This window comes from Parus major, chromosome 1 (genome assembly GCF_001522545.3).
Source record: "Parus major isolate Abel chromosome 1, Parus_major1.1, whole genome shotgun sequence".
In the NCBI taxonomy this organism is placed as follows: Eukaryota; Metazoa; Chordata; class Aves; order Passeriformes; family Paridae; genus Parus; species Parus major.
This window is the reverse complement of record NC_031768.1, coordinates 102,855,875-102,872,311: the sequence shown is the minus strand read 5'-3', so window position 1 is coordinate 102,872,311 and position 16,437 is coordinate 102,855,875. Positions and strand designations below refer to the sequence as shown.

General features: G+C 36.8%; 1 long non-coding RNA gene across 2 annotated transcripts in view; it reads left to right on the top strand.

The window, feature by feature from the left end:
- Positions 1–16,437, top strand: part of LOC109022696 — a 225,364-nt gene that overhangs the window by 32,034 nt on the left and 176,893 nt on the right. For both annotated transcript variants that reach the window (XR_004499659.1, XR_004499660.1), the window contains exon 2: positions 15,516–15,635. This is a non-coding gene — a long non-coding RNA (uncharacterized LOC109022696). The remainder of the gene's footprint in view (positions 1–15,515; positions 15,636–16,437) is intronic.

The following is a 16,437-nucleotide window of genomic DNA, read 5'->3' as shown; positions in this document are numbered from 1 at the left end:
TACTGCTTGTGTTTGCATAAACAGTTTATAATTATTTTGTCTCCTAGATTTTCTTTTCAGTGTTTCAAACTACTACAGCATTGGGAAAACTATTTGTGTATTCCAACCCCAGTACTAAAAACAGGTGAAGTCCTTAGAGAACTAATACAGCAGAGTCCATAGTGTGTGGCATTGCTTTTTTCTTGTTGTTTAAAACAGAATAGTTGAAATAATTATTAAAGCTGCTTTTTTTCTTCACTTTGGTAAGAAGGTCTTGATGTTTTAGTGAGCCTTGAGTTGCGACAGACGCAAACCCCAAATTGTACGTTTCTCTTTAATGGATTTAAAACAAAAGTCTAGTGGGAAGAGCAACCCCATCTAATCCCATGGAGAAAAAGAAATAAAAACGAAACAAAAACAACAAAGCCTCCCCGCTAAAGCTCCCCACCAAAAAAAAAAAAAGAAAAAAGAAAAAAAAAAGAAAAAAGAAAAAACCCACCTAAAAAACCCCCACAAAACAAAACCGAAAAAAATACCTACGAACAAACCCCCAACAGCCAAAGCAATGTTTTTCCCCTCTCCTTCAGCAAACTGAAGCCTGTGCTGGGGCTGGCCCGGCTGTGTTTGGTGGTACCGAAGGTGGGATGCAGGAGGCGCAGCCCCTGCGCTCCCGGCCAGGGCGGTGCTGCCGCCGGCGCTGCCAGGCGCGGTGGGACGGAGCGGAGAACAGCAGGAAGGCTCTGATCTCAGCCTTTCCCGTCCTTTCCCGTCCTTTCCCGTCCTTTCCCGTCCTCTCCCATCCTTTCCCATCCTTTCCCAGCCCTTCCCTGCCCGCATCCCCCGGCAGGTCCCGGCCGGACTCAGGGCAGAGCTCCATGGCCCCTCCGCGCAGCCAGCGGGACTCGGCTTTTCTCCCCTTCCTTTTCTCTTCCCCGTCCTTTTCCCCAGCCACGGGCGGCTTGAAAATCGGAAATTATCTTAATTAAATGTTTTCTGTACAGAAACAAGCGGGCCCTTTTTGTGCGCCAGGCGAAGGCAGCAGACCTTATCACAAAAGACAAAAGCAAATATTTATCAGGGAACAAAAGATGTCCACGGCTGCTTGCAGCGGGGGAGATTTTTCTCTCTCTCCTGGCGAAGATGTTTAACAGTGTAAGATGTTTATCGGGACTCCTTGTTGAAATTCTTTGTCTCCCTGCAAGATCTACAAATGAAACTGTTTTTCTTTCTGTGAAGCACATAATGAAGCCCATGAGTTAAACTGCAGAGAATGCAAACACCTGCTTGTCCCTCTGTTGACTTTGCGTTTCAAGAAGGACTTTTCTGTTCCACATGATAATGGTTTGGGGCTTGGTTTTGTTTGATTTTTTGTTTATCCTGCATGGAGATAAATGGTCATCTTGCCTGTCTTCACTTTGTGTCACTTCTGATGCAGCGATTGTCTCCGTTAATGGAATACTATGTTAAAAGTATTCCTTCTTTAGAATCCTGTGTGTCATCAAGTGAATAAGCTACTACATTTTATTGGTTTCCCTGTCTTACTTTATTTTTGGGGTTTTTTTTGTTGTTTTTTTTAATGCTCTGTTTGATGAGCTACATGTCTTACAACTACATTTTCAGACATGAATGAAAGGGAGGAAACATTAGAATCCATGTAACCCCTTTCAGCACTTTTGCCTGTTCCCCTTAACTATTTCATACAAGGAAACACAATATTTCAGATGGGCTTGAATGCTGATTATCCAGTGGTTTCACACACATTTATCCCTCATACAATAAGAGCTTTAGGTGGTAGTTGAAACGTGCAAACACTTTTATAAGTATTGATCCCCAACAGCTGGGTTATCAGCTACAAAATCTATCATAAAAATTTAAGGTTTTATAATATAAATCCCCACTTTCTCCAACTTGTGAATAGACTACTCGTGATTAAATTTATTCACATGGAAAATGTTCAGTCTCATAATAAGCATTTTTATTTGATGTAATTGCATAGATTTCTTGTACTGGACAACATAACTCATAGTAGTGCCTGCAATCAGTATTTGGGTTTTCTTTTTTATAGTTCATGGGATTTGAGAAATACTTTAAAACACTTTCCCACAACAGTTTAGAAAGGAGCTTTACAGTGACATAGGCTTTTAAGTACAATGCTGTAAAGTAAAAGTACTGTGTCATAACAGAAGTGCTGTAACCAAACAGGGCTTGTCTGGTGTTTTAATATATTTGATAAATATTGGGGGTAGGGGGGATGCCTGGTTCTTCACATGACTATACTTGTAGATAGTTCTATTTGTCTGGGAAGATATATTCAAAGTGGGACTCCTGGGAGCAAGCACTTGTGGAATTTAAACCTTTCTATTTCATGTACATCATTACATTTTAATAGTGAAAAATAAAGCTTTGTATTGGGAAACAGACCAAAGTATGGCTTTTATTTCTTTATTAGTGACCATAAAATTTTTCTCAAACTTCTCTGAAACTTCACAGAACTGGTAGTTTTAGAAGAACAATTCCTACATGTGTTTGTAAATTATACATATCTTAAAGGTATAAGTTTTAATGAAATTAAATTATTTTAGTTCTAATTTGACAGAATAGTTCTTAAAGATGCTCTATGATTCTTTATTTTCATGTGCCTATTTCAATTCTTATTACATAGCTTGCATTCTATTTTTCTTCTGTTACTGAGTCCAGAGAGTTTATTGTTCTCTTGTTAAAGTTGTATAGGGAACCAGTAAATTATATGGTCTCAGGACTTTCTTAAAACAGGTAAAATTGTATTTTTTTATATTTTTTCTTTCTCAGCTCAGAGTTTTCTCTTTACCAGAGACAGAGCATGTTCTATGACAGTTTGCAAAATTTCTCTCATACTAAGGCTTTTGTATTTCTGAAAATACTAGAGTGTGTGTCTGGAAACTAAAAAATAAATAGAATATATAGTATTATAATTTTTTCATTCCATCAAATAAAATTATTATCTAGGCTACCTTGGATTGAACTACTATCATTTTCTCAGGACTTTTGGCAAGACAAAAGTACCTCAGTAGAGAGAGATTTATTCTTCAGAAACACAGAGTATATTCTGTAGACATATACTCTGTAAAATATTAAATGCCATATACTTCTTGACTGCTTTTGCCCTCAAGTTTCCTTCTTAAAGAAAAAAAACCAAAACAAAACAAAACCTGAGACTGCTCCAGCTTTCTTTTCTAACAGCACATGCCTTATTTGAGAATTTTATTGTTTTGAGTTTTATAAATACTATAGTGAATTATTTTTTCTGCAGAAGAAGGAAAGTAGAAAGAAGGAGGGAGGAAAAAGCATAACCCACAAGTTCACAGAAAAAGCTCATCCTTTAATATAACTTACTTTCTTGCTCACTTCTATCTGATACTATACCCATAATATTTTTTTATCTATGTATAAAAGGATTTATAATGGTTAACATGGTCAGCAACACAAAAACAATAAAAAACATACTGCTGTGGAAATAAATTCACTCCAACATTAGGAAATCATTTGTACAATGGTAATGCATTGTTGCTGGTGATAGCAATGTTGACAATTCTGCAGGGTGGGTGGTGGTAAAAAAACAAATTTAAAAATTATTTTCCAATGCAAGTGAAGTATTTAAAAAAGAAAGGGAAGGATATTAAAATACAAGCATTTTTGGTACAGTTTTGTACAGATGGGACTGTAATTGGTGACATGGGAATAGTATATATACTGAAATATTTGAAATGCTAATTCATTTTTTGCTTCAGTTTTCCAACTGCCAGCTGTAATTATGGATCTCATTTAACAGATGCTAACACAGGGAGTAACTTCACTCCTGGAGTAGTCCCACTGAGACATGGAAGTGAAGTTAAGGCTCAGGTGCTTCAGCATTGGTGTAGGTACAATTCTAGGAATTTGTTGAATGCTACTATTAAAGACTGTCTGATGCCTAGGTTATAAACCATTTGCAATTTGAATATATTTAGTTATACATAAACTAAGTTATGCACTGATATTCTTTATCAAGATAAATGGAGGCCTTTAAATTTAAATTTATCACTGCTTACAGTCCTTAAAATTTCATTATTTGTTGACAGAGGTGAATGAATCTGAAGTGGTTTTTAGATCCACAGCGCTCTCATAAAATTTGAGAGATGGATGTGAAATGGTTTATGAAACTATTTCAATTAGTTTTATATTATACTATTTTCCAGTGGGATGCATTATATACAAAGGAGTGTTCTAATAGCAGTAACAGTGTGTCTAAATTTCCTCAAGTCTTCTTTTTGAATTTTCAAGAACATCTGAATAAAGCATCTGTTTAAAAGAAGTTCTATACAGTTGGCAGAACAAACTATAATAAAAACATAGGGCTTTCATCTGTGTCTTGCCTCTGTGAAAATGATAGAAACACATTTAAGAAAATAAAACTCTCTATTTTATTCTATTTATTGTTAAAATATAAAATCAACTTAATACAGAGAATAAATTTTGTTGTTTGTTGAGTTTCTTTCCTCTTACTGATATTTAAATATATATATAATTATAGTTCCATCTATATTTACTGGAAGATCTGTATTTCTGTTCAGTGGGAAACACTATATTATTCAATCCATTTTGGAAATTTAATTTTGAACTTTCAGGTCAAATTAAATGTTTTTGTAATTGTAAAATTAAAAATCATTAATATCCTGAATGACTTCAGTCCCATGGGACTTTTTAACAAGGGTTTAGTAGGAATGGATCCAAAAATGTTCTATATAATATTAATAGAAATTACTTTAAATTCTTTCAAATTTCCTGTGCAACAGGAAATATGTTCTTTATCTAACACTTTCTGGCTGTTGAACAATTCTTCAAGAATTTGTAATAGTGATACAATTTTGTAAATTTTGGGACAGGGTAATATTTTTTCCTTCACTGTAAGGACAGAAAATCATTACAGGACAAAGAAGTAAAACCCCTGAAGGAATGCACTAGACAGTAGAACAAATCCTTCTCAATTCCTGAAAAGGAACTAAGCTTATTATGTTGTGGCTTTTATTGTGGCCTTTGTTGTTGTTGTTATTGTTATTGTTAATATTAATATTATTTTCCAAAGTGATTTTAAGATGCTTTAAAGGTTAATGAGAAAATAAAAAGCACATTTTGAAGCAAATTCTGGGTGCATCAGAATAATTAAGAAGAGCCTGGTTCTGTCCTTCTTTTTCAAACTTAAACTTGGGCAAAAGTGTTTTTGCATTTGTTCAGATGCCTTTTTTCTTCTTGCTTTGAAAGGACTGTAACTGAGTAGGGACTTGTTTTGCTGAGCACTAATAGAAGTGTAATTATAAAAGAATGAGCAGATATTACAAAAGATTGTTGTTTCAGATTTTCTGTTATTCAGTCATTATTTTTAGATGTTTTGCTCTTCTTATTAAAGTGCAAAAAATTAGGGTGTGAGTGATGCAGTACTTAGAAGGTTAAGGTGGATTTTCAGGCAGAATGCAAAAGCAATAAAAAGTATAACAGGAAATTTCATATTGCTTCACATTAATGTTCAGGGCCAGACCATAACTATGGGAAAGATAACAGAGTGGGAAGTAATTTGCTGTCTGGGCTAACGTGGCTTTTTTTGAAAGATACAACATACTATCTATTTAGGCATTTATAAGGATTAAGTAAAACAAACAAACAAACAAAAAAAAAAACAAAAAAAATTCCTTGCTTTGTCAACCAGTGAAATTTATTTGCTTGATTTTTTCATGCATTTTCCAAGATTGTTTCCTGTGCAAATTCAGAGATGGAACTGATGCAAATTCACGTAGTTTTGTGGAAGATTATCCTCCCTATTTTTCAGCCCTATGTCCCTTCCATCTAATATTATTGCAAGTTATTATTTTGATACTTAATTTTTAGAGCCAAAAAATTACAGGAGAGATCTTCATCTCACCTCTGTGCTTTGGTTTATACTGTCTTGTTTGTTTTCTTGGTGTGTGAGTGGGAGGTGGAAGCAGTTTAATCAAGTCAGTGGGATCTGGGAGGTTTTAGCCTTTCTCTAATTCCTTGAGGAGAAGGACCAATCCCTTACCTGCAGCATATGGATGCAAAATGCATGAGAATACTCAACTCTTGAGTAGAATTCCAAACCAGCAGTGGTCTATTCAGGCCAGAAGGGAAGAGCCTCTGTGTGGAATTTTGGAATGACCTTAAAACTCCAGGAAAGCGAGTGGATGGTTTTGGTGAATAGGCAGGAAGCCGGGGCAGGAGAAATTCCAAGGTGTTTGCCTAGCTGTGAGGAGGACTTTGTTTTTAATGATGGAAATGCAACAACAAAACAGGAAGGATTCAGGCATTTGTTTTCTCTCTAGCCTGAGTAGTACCAGAAAGGTGTTGCTGTTTTGTATGCAACATCAGGAACAGAATAAATGTATTTGGTTTAAGGATGTCACTAGTAGGTCTGTTGAAGTGAAAGATGTTTGTTAAAAAACTGCATGTTGTGGATAAAATTAGTTTTGAATTGATTTGTTTTCAAATTGGTTTAGCCATTCAGATTCAATTTTTTCTATGACATTGAGGGGTTTCTAGACAACTCTTTCCTGAATAACACTGTGGAGCTCTTTGGCATTATACCCAAATTAGCAGCATGCTGCGTCATTAAAAAATAAAAGAGCTGCAATTTTTTCTTGGTGTAGGTTTCTGCAAAGCAATAAAAGACTCCCTATGTTGATTGCAAATATTGTAAAGTGTTTACTTTCCTCTATAAACTTGGAGCATTTCATGTTTGGATATATTGTATGTGGCCTCTTAAGACCTTTTCCATTGTTCTGCTTGTATCTTGTTCAAGGGTTTCAGGTCTCATGCAAGAGAGATTTTTGAAGGACAAAACCAGTGTGCCCTGCAGGAAAAGCAAAGGCAATGAAGGTATTTGTAGGCAGGATACACATACATTAGAAATCTTGCCTTTAGTTAAAACTACTCTGTTAGTGTTGCAGTTTTGCAGTGTCTTCATTTCTCCATATTTTAAAAAGGAATAAAATTGACCTAGCATACAAACTACTAGTGTTGTTTTTATTGCTACATTGAAATACTGGAATTTATTTGTTATGTGAGATTTGTTAATTATTAGACCAAACACAAGTTTCTCTTTTTCCAGTTCTAACGTTTATTCAGAGAAATCTCTAAGCTTCATACACAGAAGGTGTTTCCACTTCTCAAAATTATTAATTTAAGAACCCCATGTAAGTTCCCAGTGAGGTCTGTGCACACCAAACCTCTTCCTGCATAATCCCATATGACCATGAAACTTTCCCAACCAGAAACTTAAGGTCCTATGAGATGTAAAATGGTTTACAGCTGGCTAAAATCTTATTAGAAGTATTGTTAAAAATGCCTTTTGCTGGCTCTGTACTAGAGGAAAAGATGAACTGTCCCTGCCTTGGGCAGGAGAGGAACTGGCACTGGACTTGTTCTGTGGGGAGTGCTTTTCTCAAGTATTAGACTTTGGCTACTCACTGGAGCTGGCTGGAAGTCAAGAATTTATTTTTATTAAATAGTTTTGTGCTATTTTATTTCGCTTTTGCATTTTGTTGCAACAGAAGCAAGGTTTCCATGCCTTTTGGTGTAGCACATGGATAAAGGGTGTACCATATGGGAACAGGAGAAGCCATCATGGAATAGTTGGTGGACTGGAATCCCATCCTGTTCATGCTACCTACTGTGCAGGACCAGGGCAGGGATATAGATCTGAATCACCAATTATGTTTTCTTTTCTGAAAATTAAGAAGTTCTACTTTATAAAATATGTTCTTAAGAAATGCTCATTCTTTTACTTATTTAACTGTTTATTTTTACTGGTTTATCGTTGGTAGCATTCAGTGGATCGTTTTCATGCCATATCCTACTCCTATGCAGGAATATTTTCAAGATATCATTTGTGTTGAGTAACACACAATTTCAGAAAGAATTGACATTTATGAAAAATGGAAATATGAGTGCTAATGTTCTTAATGTGAAATTCTAGAGGCAGTTAGTAAGAAAATTTAATCAACCGTTAAATAATCAATAGTTACTAGTTCATAGAAGGTTTATCAAAATTTTAATTTCTTTGCTTCAAGGACATTGAGAAATATAATTTTCAACAGCCTTAAGGAGTTAGAGGTCTCACTGCCATTGAATTTAAAAGTAATTTGAACATTTTATTACCTCAGGCTTCCTTAATAATCCCAGCATGCACAGGTTGCATCTATTGTTCTTTTACCACTGAAAGCAGTGAATTATGGTTTCTAGATTTCTAGTTCTTCATAAATACATGGATCTGGATAACAAGAAAGAAATGAAACATTCTCAGGTAAACTTGGAATTCTTAGAAAACTTTGTAGAGGGACTTTTAAATATTGCATAATGAATAAATTCAGTTTGATTTTTCTTCTTTCTTGTCTTTAGGGTCCATCTAATTCTGTGAGAAAGACCATGTGTTAAGGATCTCATTTTCTTTTTTGTTAGTTGCATAATTTAGATGAAAACTCCTTTTACTGGGAAAGATTTATGACATGAAGACTCTTTACTGAATTTTTTTTTTTTTTGTATTCATATTGCCAACAAAAAAAGTCCTTGCCATCTCTGTCTCTCTCTAGATATTGAAATTTACCTTTGGACTGTTATCTTGAATTACTCTGGAAAATATTCAGACTAACTTAATAGTCAATTGTTATTTTTATTTTATTTTATTTTTATTTTTATTTTATTTTATTTCAGTTAGTCTAAATTTTCTGGGAAAAACATTTTCAGTGAATACAATTTTCTGAGTATATTTGTTACCTTCACTTTTACTATCATATGACTTATAATTCTGCCACCTTTCTCAGCTCCTTGACCCTTATGGCTTCTAGGTTATCCATAGTCCTCCTTCACTTCAGAAGCAGTTCATCTGGATCCATGTGAAAGACACTTGCAGAAAAAAAATAATATATTATTGTGCTTCACATTTCAGAGCACATGAACCAGTTTCATTTCAGAGGAAACAAATGTGGGGGATTTTCACCAGGGAGGCATTCAAACCACTGAGGTAAACTAAAGTTAAATGTTCATGGCATGGGCATCAGGTCCTCAGTACCAAGATGTAGCCAGAATCACCCTGTAACCTGGCAGGTGGAGCTTTTCCTTGAAAAGGGGCTTGTGTGTATGGAGCTCTTCATGCACAGGAAAGAAATGGCTTAACCATAATACTGTCTGAGCAACTGGTCTAAGAGTCTATTTCTGTATTTAAAATAAGAAAAAAAGATTTGGAGGAATGAGCCAACAGCACTGTCCTTCCCCTTCCATGGTTAGCATGACTTGTAAAGTAAAACTGGTCAGGTGTAAGGAAACACTGCTGAAATCTGGCCCCTCTACGTCATCTCCTGAAAAAAGGTGCCCACTGCAGCTCTGAGTAAAACGTATGAGAGGTAGGATTAAGCCATGTGTTTAGTATTCCCTATTGCCCAATTGGACACAGTGATCTGTTAACATGCTTAGGACTTTCATACTGTCTTCTTCTCTCCCTTCCAGTCTTCCTTCCAGTCTTCCTTCCAATCTCCCTCTCTTCCTTCCCCCCTCTGTCCCATCCAGCCTTTACTTCTGATGGAGTATTGCTGAAGGACAGAAAGGAGGAGTCCTTGCCCTTTTCCCCAGGCTGAGACAAGCTCTTCCATACCTGGCCATGGGATGTGCAGCAACATCCCAGCTCCAGCTTGTTTGGCCTCCTGGGAATCCGACTGGCAGGTGAGGTGACTCGGCTTTCTGTGCCATCCTGGGATTTCAGGATCTTTGCGCTCCCACGGGATGAGTGGGAGGTGAGTTGAGGGTCAAACTCCAGATTTAGGAATGCACAGTCCTAGTCAGAAAACAGCCTTTATCTCTGAAGATTATAAATACTCCTGAATAATGGTAGAATAGGAACAGCCCATCGTTACCAGGCAGTGGGATGAGATCTGCGGGGAGGGCAGTTTTCTCCCATCAGGAGATGGAATGCATTTAACATGGGTAGGGAACAACTGTGCCAGCTGGGAATCTGCTGTGGTAGGCCAGAAGTTCCATCACCAGATTCTATCATGTAGAAACCCTTAAAAATTCCTAAGTACCCTTCCATCTGCTCTGCTCCACAGTTCAAACTAAAACATGCTGCAGGAAACTGTCCATCTTGTCAGAAGCTGGCATTTTTGAAAGCAAAAAGTAATATAAGAATGATCTGTCTCTTGAGAAACATTTCCTTTTGATGACTAGATAACTGTAGAATAATAGAGACCTCTCAAAGCATTTATGCAAAGACATTTATTATGAAGCCCCAAATATTGTCTAAATTCCAAAGGCAAGATTGGGGTGCTTTAATTTCCTCTGTTTGTCCTGTGGTTTGTGTGTCACAAGACAACAGCTGTAGATCAGAGGACAGACATGCTCCTGGCAAGTGATGGGTGTTTGTGAGCAGGAACTTCCTGGGAGATATCGACTGGGTCATGGGCAGCTGCTCGGAAATTTGTTAAGTAATCTATCTAATATGTCCAAGGAGTAGCACACCCGAATCAATCCATCCAAATGCCTCAGGAATATCAATAAAGAGATAATAAATTTGATAATTCTCTGTGATTTGCTCTGGTGTGAAGCTACCGGGGAAGCCTTGTACAATATGAAGATTAATTCTAGTACACATTTGTTAGGGTGACAAATGTTCTGTGCCAGAACTGTGGCTGGTGAAAAATTCATTTCAAATTAATTTCAAACTTTATTTTCTGCAATAATCTACTGTCATAAAACTGAATGGCAACAAATGGCAACAAATGGCAACAAATGGCAATTGCTGAGAATGTTTTCAAAAGGGAACTAGGCCCCAGGTTTCCAGAATTCGTTTTCCAGGTTTTTATTTTTTCTTTTGTGGATCTCCCACTTAATTTCTGTTCAGCAAAAAAACATTTCTAAATTTTAAACCATAGTAATGATAACAATAAAGCATTAAGTATAACATAATAAATACAAAGCCTAAAGAGATAATAAATATATTTATATAGTCAATATCCTACCTCAATTATGTACATTAATTCTAAGTTCTTTGTGAGAAGGAAAAAAAAATGTCCCATCGGGCACATTCCTGAAAGTCAATTTTTTTTTTGTTTCCTTTGACTGTGGTAGGTATAAAATCAAATATATAATCTAGAAATTATGTTATATATATTATAGACTAATTATATAAATCTATAATTTATTTACTATATTTTCTATTTCTCAAACACCTTTAAGAAAGAATCCCAGAACTTCTGTATCTGACTTAATGATGTGAGAGAAGTGATATTTCTCAGGGAAAACTGTCACTCAAGAAATTCTTTTTAAATATTTAATTTAATAATTTAAATAGGAATTTTTTAAAAAAATTCAGGATTTGTGACCTTCATTCTAAAATTTTTCTAAATTGCCTGCATCTTTTCAAATTAACTCCATATTCTTTGAAGATTTCAAGACTGGTACTTTAGCCATCTATGTCTTAATGGTTAGTGAAAGAAATTCATATTTGTTTTGAAAATAAAGAGTAGAGAGTAGGAGTTGAGGTTTCAGTTTACAAAAATAAAAGGTAAGCAATTATTAATTCAAACAAAATGCTATTTTCACAATTTGAGTCTGCTAAATTTGGCATTTGGATTGTATAATTTTTAAAACTTTATAGTTTGGTTTTTTTTTTCTATATTCCTAACTTTGTGCTGGACAAAAGTCTGACTGTGCCTTAAAATCAAACAGAATACTCTTTGTTCCCTTTGTTCATACCACCATCCTATCATAGTATCTTCCTTTTATAAACCTAGATAAGGAAAAATTTATGTTGAAAGCAAAGCAGATGATGGAATGCAAGCATCCCCCACTGCTTTGTCAGTGAAGTCTTGTTCCTCAGAATCACAGGCTCTGCTGATGCCACTTCCTAGGCTCTTCCACACTGACTTGGAAAAGAGCAAGAGCCCTACAATGCCTCAGAATATTAATTTATGCCCATTTTATACACAATTTTTCAGGCAGACCTGTGACCTTTCTTTGCTGCACACTTTGGAAAAAGTGCAGCCTCTCTCCCTCAGGTGCAGGTGAGAAGCTGCAGGGAACACGGTGTTGAGGGTTCACCTCTCCAAGAGAACAGCTAATACAGGATGGGGTCACAATATGGTTTGAAGTCAGAAAACTGGGAGTTGGGGGCAGAACCTTACTGCATCTTTCTTTTAGCAAATGGTTCAAACAATAGAATTCTTAGGCAAAGCTTGAAGCTTAACTTCTATTTTGGTGTGGAAGGCCATGGACATTTCACATCAGTTTGTTCCTATTACCTTAGATAAGAGGTTCTTCTCATTCCCTGTCTAAGGGAGGAACTGTAATAGCATTTAGCATCTAATGTCTCAGTATCATAAAATTTTGTTTTGGTGTTTTTTCCTCTCCCATGACTTCTGTTGTCTCTCAAAGAATTTGGAGTTGTTTTGCTTTAGGAACAAAATTTTGATTCTTATTGTAGCTCTTCTGACATCCCACAAGATACTGATTTCAGAGAGGTCTTTTGTAGTCCCTTATTAAAGACTTACACTTTATAATTTTGAACTTAACTTATAGCTTCTTATTCTATGGACTTTGATCCATCTTCATGATTCATCTATTAGATGTCAAATTTGCTCAACTATGAAGTAGAGAATGCTGGTGGTAGACCTCATTTCAGCATATTCAAAGTGGATTTGACCTAAGTTCCTAGACACAGATGAATTTGTATCAAGAATTCCTCATAACTGCTTTTCCCCCAAAAGGTCTGATTTATGGTATAAGTACAGGTCTCAGGTTATGCTGTGCTTTTTTATTAAGAGTGACTTTCACTGTGAATGTGAATAAGGACATCAGGTTATGCAAAGTGGTAATGAAGGAGAATGTCCTACTGTGCTGTGAGTTTTATATTGAATGGCTACCACTTGAGGGACTGAAATTTCCATTTTATTGTTAAGCCACATAGCAAAAACAACACCAGTGCCTGATGGCATTAAAATATATATTTTAAAGGCTAGGAATGTTACACAAAACGTCATTGAAACCCAAGAATTTTACTTGTGTGTGGGTTTGTGTGTGGAGATATCTGTGTATGCTAACAAAGAAAACTAATTAGAAGTGTTTCAGGCTTGTTTTCATGTTTGAATCTCATCTTCATTGTGTCTGTGTCTGATGGTTTGAACCATGGGTCTCTTGTGGTTTAGTCTTGTATCCATGTAAGCAGATGACAAACATGTTGGGACCAGTGTTATTTAATATCTTCATTAACAACATGGACAAAGGGATTGAGTGCACCCTCAGCAGGTTTTGCAGATGACACCAAGCTGAGGGGTGTGGGTGACACTCCTGAAGGATGGGATGCCATCCAGAGGGACCTGGACAGCCCAAGCAGTGGCCCATGGGAATCTCATGAGGTTTAACAGACCAAGTCCAAGCTGCTGCACCTGGGACAGGACAACCCTTGGTACCAATCCAGGCTGGGCATGAACAGCCCCAGAGCAGCCCTGGGAGAAGGACTTGGGGGTGCTGGTGATGAGAGGCTGGACATGCCCCGGCCGTGTGCGCTGGGAGCCCAGAAACCCCCCGTGTGCTGGGCTGCATCCAAAGCCCCGTGGGCAGCAGGGCAGGGAGGGGATTCTGCCCCTCTGCCCCTCTCTGCTCAGACCCCACCTGCAGGGCTGCATCCAGCCCTGGGCTCCCAGCACAGCAAGGACAGGGAGCTGCTGGAGCTGGGCCAGAGGAGACACCAAGGTGATCAGAGGGATGGAGCAGCTCTGCTGTGAGGAAAGGCTGGGAGAATTGGGATTGTTCAGACTGGAAGAAAGAAGGGTTTGGGGTGACCAAATTGTGACCTTCCTGAAAAGAGCCCACAGGAAAGATGGAGAGAGACTATTTACAGAGCCCTGGAGTGACAGGACAAGGAGGAATTCATTCAAACTTACAAAGAACAGTTTTAAATTAGATATTAGAAATAAATTATTTACTGTGAGGGTTGTAAGGTGCTGGCACAGGTTGCCCAGAGAAGCTGTGGCTGCCCCACCCCTGGAAGTGTTCAGGGCCAGGTTGGATGGGGTCTGAGCAACCTGGTCTAGTGTAAGGTGCCCCTGCCCATGGCAGGGGATTGGAACCAGATGATCTTTAAGGTCCTTTTCCAACCCAGGCCATTCTATGATTCTATGATAAGTTAACATTTGAGATTCATGAAATGGATTTATATTATATTAGGATCATTAGCTTTGTATTTGTGCATACCTAAAATATGTACTACTTTCAACTGAAAGAGTAATTTATCTTGTAGAAATAGTTATTTAATTTCAGATAAATCAATTATAAGGAAAAATATTTTATTTCTATTCTGTTACCAGATGCCTAGTTTACAAATTTCTTAGAACATATTATTTAAAAATATTTATTTTCTGTCTTCAATCATGGAAAGAATTTCAAATTCAAAAAGACACTTTGCTGCAAGATATTTTGTCCTTGTCTTAAAATGATATAATTTAACTCTGGTCTGCATTCCTTTAATTAAAATAGGGTGCTTGTGGGGTTCTGCTACTCCAGATAAAGAGGGTAAGAGAGATATGAAGTAATTTGTACTTAATAAAATAAAGTATTAAATTAATCTCTTGTGAATTTGATTGTCACTGTACTGAAGTTATGCATATTTACAAACTGTTTTGAATTTGGTTCAAAACCTTTTGAAAAGAGAATGCCTAAAGAAAATATTTACACATTTTGTATTATTTTTTTTTTTAAACTGGCTTTGTCTGTCTTGGGGTCTCAGCTTGCACTAAAATAATCAGCCCCTCCCTATCCAGTTTCCCTTTCTTTGTGTGTTCATATTGATTGTATACAAGTCTGTGTGGATTTAGGAGCAGTTTCCACTTCAGTTAATGCATTATCAAAAAAATTAATGAAATTCCAATTATGTCACCATCAGTTTGAACATAGATCTCTTTACTTTACCTTTGTCTAATTCTACAGTGCTTGTCTTTACACTTCTGCAGTTAGGTGGTGGAGTCACCATCCCTTGAGGTGTTCAAGATACAGCTGGACATGGCACTCAGTGCCATGGTCTAGTTGAAAAAGTGGTGATTAATTTTCCATCATAAATTATTCTGTGGGATATATTGAAACTGTTATCATGGTAGTCAACATTGTACACTGGCTACTTGGCAAATACATGAAAGCTTACAAATTTTTACTTGTCTTTACTTCTAAACTGTTATAATCTTTCTGCTTCTAAATGGTGAAATTCAGTTTTTCAAAGAAAGGCACTTTTTTATATTTGTAAATAAAATCCATAAAAATATGGCTTGAACTCTAGAAGCTGAGTTTGCCAGCTTGAGGAGGGGGAAAGGTTTTTTGTTTGTTTCTCCATTTGTTTTTTTGTTGTTTTTCTAATTATTTTTTCTTTACTGAACAAGGGTGACTTGAATTAAAATAATCTTGGAATTAAACAAGGCACTGTTTTTACAGAGTCTTTGTTTCTGAAAGAACTGTGATGTGTTTTTATTTTACAGGACTGGAAAGAAACATTTTCCACAGATGTCAGCATCTGTGTGCTGTGATGCTCCACTCTGAGTGATGCCAGATTCAGCACTGAGCAGTGCTGGAAAAGGAGAGTGGCTTCTCAAAACGAGGTAGGTTTCATTCTTTTCCACAAGGCCTGATTAAGTTCTTCACAGTCACTTTTCTGTTTAATATAAGTGAAATCAGACAGGTATTCCAAGTCTGACTTCACATTGACTTACCATTTGTTTTGGTGGCTTCCTCTGTGTTGGTATTTACCCAACAGAGTAATTAATGAGTCCAGGTGTTGTTGTGGGCTACAATGTTCCAAGGGCTCTCATTTGTGTCAAAGTTTTGTACCAAAGCATTCTTGGGCTGCTGTGACTGTTACCTGTGACTACAGGTACACTCTGTAGTCCCTGTGCATGTGTCATCAGAAAGAGCATGTCTTAGTCAGCCTTCAACAGCCAAAATTAATTCCTAACAGAATGGTTTCAGGAGAGTGATTTGAGGAAGGTTTGCATACTATTATTGTTGTTGTTGTTGTTGCTGCTGTTGCTGTTGTTGTTTGTTGTTGTTGTTGTTGTTGTTGTTGTAATAACAATAATAATAACTTCACTCTGTCAAAGTGCAGTGCAATGAATAGGTACTCTGTAAAGGCCTTGGTTCTCTTTTACTATTTTCTCACTGGTGATAAAAGACATATTGAGGTGAGAGTTTGTTACTTAAACATGGCAGTGGTAAATATGACACAAAACATGCAATAGACCCACAGCCATCTGGAATGGCAGCTGAGCCCTTGGCAGGATTCTGTAGAGTATGCAAAATGCATGAGTTGCCTATGCTTAGCAGTCCTATCCTATATGTTAGATTTCTCTTTCAGGAAACTGTAGAAACTGGTTCAGTTTGGATTGTGATAGACTATAATCCCAA